Raw genomic sequence first — 6,018 nt, forward strand, 5'->3', positions numbered from 1 at the left:
GGGATCTGTGACTGAACAGCCACTCTTCTTTTTTTGCCAAGCAAGCGCCTGTGATCCTATCCACATTGTGAATTCCATTAATGACCTTCGAAAACATGCTCACTGTGTTCTCCCTGTAACTCCCTGTAAAATTATACCCACTCTGCTTCCCTCGCAACTGCGTGTCAACCAATTCCAAAACTGTATCCCTAGCGATGACCTGTGATCCCATCCTCACATTGTTCTCCTTGCAACTGCCTGTGACGCAATCACAGCTCTGTTCTCTCTCAGTGGCCTGTAAATCCAATCATACTATGTTTCCCTAGCAATGGACTGTGAAATCATTCCCACTCTGTTCGCCGAGCAACTGTCTGTCAACACATGCCCAGTCTGTTCCACTAGCAATGTCCTTTGAACCAACGCCCAATTTTTGCGCTTGGCTACAGGCTTTAAACCCATCTCCACACTGTTCCACTTGCAATGGCCTGTGAACGCAACCAGACTCTGTTTGCCCATCCTTGTTCATTGTCCTCGCAACGGCCCTTGAACCTGTCACCACTCTGTTGTCCCAGCAACGACCTGTGACAACATCCCCACTCTGTTTCCAACAATCACCTTCGAACCCATCCCCTTTCGATTCCCCGAGCAATAGCCTGTGAATCCCGCCCCACTCTTTTCCAGCAAAAGCCTGGAACTCCATCCCCGTTCAGTTTCCCTAAAAACGACCTGTGATCCGAACCAACTCTGTTCTGCTAGCATCGGCCTGTAACCCTATTCCCGCTTTGTGGCCGTCGAAACGGCTTGTGACCCTATCCCCATTTTGTTGTCCGAGCAACCTCCCGTGAACGCAAACCCTTTTTTCTTCCCCGAGCAGCTGCCTGTGAATCCATCCCCACTAAGTTCTCCAAGTCACTGTCTGGAACCCCATTCCCGCTCGGTTCCCCTACCAATGACCTGTGATTCCAACACTACTACATTTCCTTAGCAGCTGTCTGTGATCACATCTCGTCTCTATTCCCTGGCAACTGCCTGTGAACAACCCCCGACTCTGTTCCCCGTGCAACCGACTGTCGCCTTTCTCACTCTCTTCTCCTCGCAACTGCCCGCAGTTCCATTCCCCGACTGTTTTCCATACAACTGCCTGTGACCCCATTGACCTCTTTTTTCCCCTAGCAGCATTCTGTGAAACCATCCACAGTGTGGTGCCCTAGTAACGGACTTGAACACACCCTCACAGTGTTCCCCCAGCAAGGGCCTCTCACCCTTGGGCGGCACGGTGGCACAGTGGTTAGCACTGCTGCCTCACAGTGCCATGAGACCCAGGTTCAATTTCCGCCTCAGGCGACTGACTGTGTGGAGTTTGCACGTTCTCCCCGTGTCTGCGTGGGTTTCCTCCGGGTGCTCCGGTTTCCTCCCACAGTCCAAAGATGTGCAGGTTAGGTGAATTGGCCATGCTAAATTGCCCGTAGTGTTAGGTAGGGGTAGATGTAGGGGTATGGGTGAGTTGCGCTTCGGCGGGGCGGTGTGGACTTGTTGGGCCGAAGGGCCTGTTTCCACACTGTAAGTAATCTAATCTTAAAAACCCCATCACCAATCTATTGTCCCAGCAACGGCCTCAGAAACGATTTTCACTCTGCTGGCCTAGCCATAAATTGTAACCCCATCCCCACTCAGTTCTACCATTAACGACTTCTCAAACCATCAGCACTTTCTGACCCCACTGCCCTGCTGTTACGCTCGCAATTGCCTCTGAACCCGACCATAATTTGTATTCCTTGCAACGGCCTGTAAACCCATCGCTCCACTTTTCTGCTCGCAACAGACTGTGGCTCAAATCCCACTGTGTTCTTCTAGCAACTGCCTGTGACCACATGCCCGCTATATTCTCCGAGCAAGTGCCTGTAATCTCATTCCTGCTCTGCTCCAAAGCGACAGCATGTGAACCTATCCCCACTCTGTTTTTTGGAACAATGGCCTGTGAGCCCATTCCCACGACTGTTCTCCTACTTACAGCCAGTAACTCCACCCTTACTGTGTTTCCTTGGCTATCACCTCTCACCCCATCACCATTCTGTTCTCCCAACAACGGCCTCTGAACGCATTACCAAGCTTTTTCCATAGCAACAGACTGTGAAGCGCTTTTCCCCGAGCAACTGACTGTAACTCCATCCGTCCTGTGATGTCCGAGAAATGGCCTTAGTGTTATCTTAGCAACAACCTGTGGACCCTGTCCTAGTCTATACCCCGAGCAACTGCCTGCGAACCCATCTCCTCTCTTTTCCCCAGCACCTGCCTATGAATCCACCCACACAGTATTCCCAGAGCAACTCACTATGAATTCATCCTCATTATTTTCCCCTCACACCGGCCAGTGAAAGTATGTCTAATGTGATCCCCTAGCAACACACTGTGAATCCATGTCCCATGCTGTTCCCCTTGCAATGGCATGTGAACCCATCCGACACTGTTGCCCTAGCAACAGCCTGTTCAACTAATCCCATTCTGTTTACCGAGCACAGCCTCAGAACCCAAACCCACTCTGTTCTCCCATCAACGACCTGTAAATAGATCGCCACTCTGTTTTCCGAGCAATGATGTGTGATCCTATCACGTCAAATGTTCTCCGATCAACGGCATGGATCATATCCCTGCTCTGTTTCCCTCTCAACGACCTGTGACCTAAACCCCTGTGTTTCCCCAGCAACTGCCTGTGACGCCATCCACACTGTGTTCTCCTGGCAACTCCCTGTGACCCAATCCCCACTTTGTTCCCGAGTAACGGCCTTTCCAACCATCCCCACCCCGTTCTCCTTGCAATTGCGTGTAACACAAGCCCCGCACTGTTCCCAAAAAATGGCCTGTGAAATCAATCCCATTCTGATCGCCAAGCAGCTGTCTCTGAACCCGTCCTAACTCCTTTCTCCCAGGAACGGCCGCTGAGTCGATCCCCACTCTGATTCCCTAGCAGTGGGCTGAGACCACATCCCCCTGTATTCTCCTGATACTGCCCCATACCCGCTGTTTTCCGTTAGCAACAGCCCATGGCGCCATCCCAACTCTGCTCCCATAGCAATAATCTGTGATCCCGTCTCCACTCTGTTAGCTCGCAACTTCATGTGGCAACATTCCCACTCTTCAACTCTATCAACTGCCTGAGATCCCACCCCAATTTTGTTCTCACAACAACGACGTGCAACCCCATCCCCACTCTGTTGTTCGAGCAACGGCCTGTGATCCGATGTCCCCGATGGTTCTCGAGGCAACCGAGTTTGTGAAGACACCCTCACTTTGTCTTCTGAACAACCGCCTCTGACTCCATCACCACTCTCTTTTCCGAGGAATGGCCTGTGAACTCATACGCCCGACTGTTCACAAAGCATCGACTCGACTAACAAAGGTCTGTGACCCGAACTCACGACTGTTCTCCGAGCAACAGTTTGTGAATCCAGCCCCAGTCTGTTGACCCAGGAATGGCCTGTAAACCCCAACACCCGAATGTTGTTAAAACAACAACCTATGAACACTGCCCTCTGTTTTCCCCCATAACCGCCTCGAAACCCATGTTCACTACATTCCTTTAAAACCGGCCTGTGAACCCACCCTCACAATGTTCTCTAAGCAATGGCTTGTGAATCCATCCCACTCACGTTTCGCCTCGCAACTGCCTGCGATCCCCACCACACTGTGTTTCCCCGAGGAGCAGCCTAGGTTCCCATCCTCACTTGTTCTCCCAGCAACGACTTATAAACACATCCTCATTCTAATGGCCGAGAATAGGCTTGTGGCAGCATGGAAGTTCAGTTATTAGCACTGCTGCCTCACAGCGCCAGGGACCTGTATTTGATCACTGCCTCAGTTAACGCCTATTTGGAATTTGCAGATTCTCTCTGTGTCTGCGTTGATTTCCTATGGGTGCCTCCGTTTCCTCCCACAAATTAAATATGTGCAGGTCAGGTGAATTGGCCATGCTAATTTTCCCATAGTGTTAGGTGCATTAGTCAGTGGTAAACATAGGGTAGTTTAAAGGGTCTGGGTGGTTTACTCTTTGGTGGATTGGTGTGGACTTGGTGGCCGAAGGGCCAGTTTCCATACTGTAGGGAGTATAATCAATTAAAAAGTCCTATTCACGATCTGTTACTCAAGGAACGGCCTGTGAACCCATCCACAATTTGTTCCCCGGTTGTGGGCCATGAACCGATCTTCACGCTATTCTCCCAGCTACGGCCTGCAAATCCATCCTCACTCTGTTCTCCATCCAACCCCCATGTATCCATGCCCACTCTCCTATCCTAGAAACGAGCCATGAGCTCAAGTGCCCGATTGTTCTCATGACAATGGCCAGTGAACCCAGCCCCTCGGTTTTTCCCTCGAAGTTGCTTGTGAAGGCATTCTTACTGTGTTCCCCTGACAATCGCATCTGAAACTTTCCCAACTCGTTTCTCCGTTCATCGACTTGTAACAGCATCACCGCTCTGTTGTCAAAAGAACGGTCTGTGAACGCAAGAACACTTTGTTGTCTGATCAACTGCGAGTAACCCCCTTCTCGTTGTATTATCCTCACAATGGTCTGGGACCCCATCCCCACCCTGTTCTCCCAGGAAGTGGCTGTGTTCCCATCCCCACTCTGTTTCCCAAGAAGCAGCCTGTGGGACCATCCCCACTTCTTTCCTCGAGTGGCAACCTGCATCACCATTCCCTCTGTATTCCCCTAGCAATTGCCTGTGAACCCATCAGCATGGTAGGAAACAAAGACGTGAGCTCATTCGATGGGATGGAGATTGGGAGTTGGAGAGTTATTGAGGAGAATGGGGTAGATTGTGCAACATTAGCGGTGAAAACACGGGCAGAGTGACTTCAACCCAGCTCCTAAGCTCAAGCCCCGGCCCAACCCTTCCCATGAGTACCAGGACTTGCAATTAAGTCTGTTTCATTCCTGTTCAGCTTCTTTAGCACAAAGATATACATCAATGTCGTTCACTCCGCCGATCAGCACATTTTAATGAATTTGGAGAAAGTGAGGACTGCAGATGCTGGTGACCAGAGTCGAAAGATGTCGTGCTGGAAAAACACAGTAGGCTAGGCAGCATCCGAGGAGCAGGAGAAGGGCTTATGCCCGAAACTTCGATTCTCCTGCTCCTCGGACGCTGCCTGGCCCGCTGTGTTTTTCCAGCACCACATTTATCAACATTTTAATGAATATTTGTTTTGCTGACAAATTAAAGTGATAGATCGAGTGATGTTAAAAAAATCTCATTTGCCCCTGAATTGTGAGAAACTTTGAAATATGCCCCTGTAACATCCCCGCCCCTTCACCCCTGGAGATAGTTTGGACAAGCCCCCACTACCCTCTGTCTGTTACCATAATGAATCTGCTTCATCGTTGAAACATGGAATTAAAATGAGGAAGTCCAGGATGGACTGATCAATGCGTGAAATTGATTGATTGTTGTTTTTTGGTGAAGGGAGATTTGATCACATTCTTCAGTTGCTGTCGGAACTTAGTCTGCGACACGGCATAAATCGCGGTGTTTGTGCAGCAACTGAGTAGCTGCAGCATGAAGCCTAATTCCAGCACAAAGTTATGTAGAAATATAGGGGTAACCAGTGTCCAATGCATTCGTCTCCACATAGAATACACAACTATCGTTGACCACAACAGAATGAAATTAGCTGAGACCACAAAGAGTAAAATGATGGAATTTTTTCGGTTTCTCATTTCTGTGTCGGACTGAGCATTCCCGTTGGTGTGAGCCCGGAGTCTCCTGCGGGCTCTGCTGATCACTAAAATATGTCTGACGGTGATAACATTAAGCAGTAAAATCAGGAGAAATGGGAGAGCCAGTGTTAGAATGTAGTGGAGGAACTCAATTGTGAGCCAAACATGAGAGAATTTAACACCGCCTGCGTCCAAACAAAACCAGGGGGAGTTCCAACCCATATACCAAGGTTCGAGCATAAAATACCAGAAAATATTCTTTAAACAGCTCAGCACAGTCACTGTTGCCAGAACTACAGCCGCCGTTTTCTCACTGCAATATT

The sequence above is a fragment of the Chiloscyllium punctatum genome, chromosome 35 (genome assembly GCF_047496795.1).
Source record: "Chiloscyllium punctatum isolate Juve2018m chromosome 35, sChiPun1.3, whole genome shotgun sequence".
Lineage (NCBI taxonomy): Eukaryota > Metazoa > Chordata > Chondrichthyes > Orectolobiformes > Hemiscylliidae > Chiloscyllium > Chiloscyllium punctatum.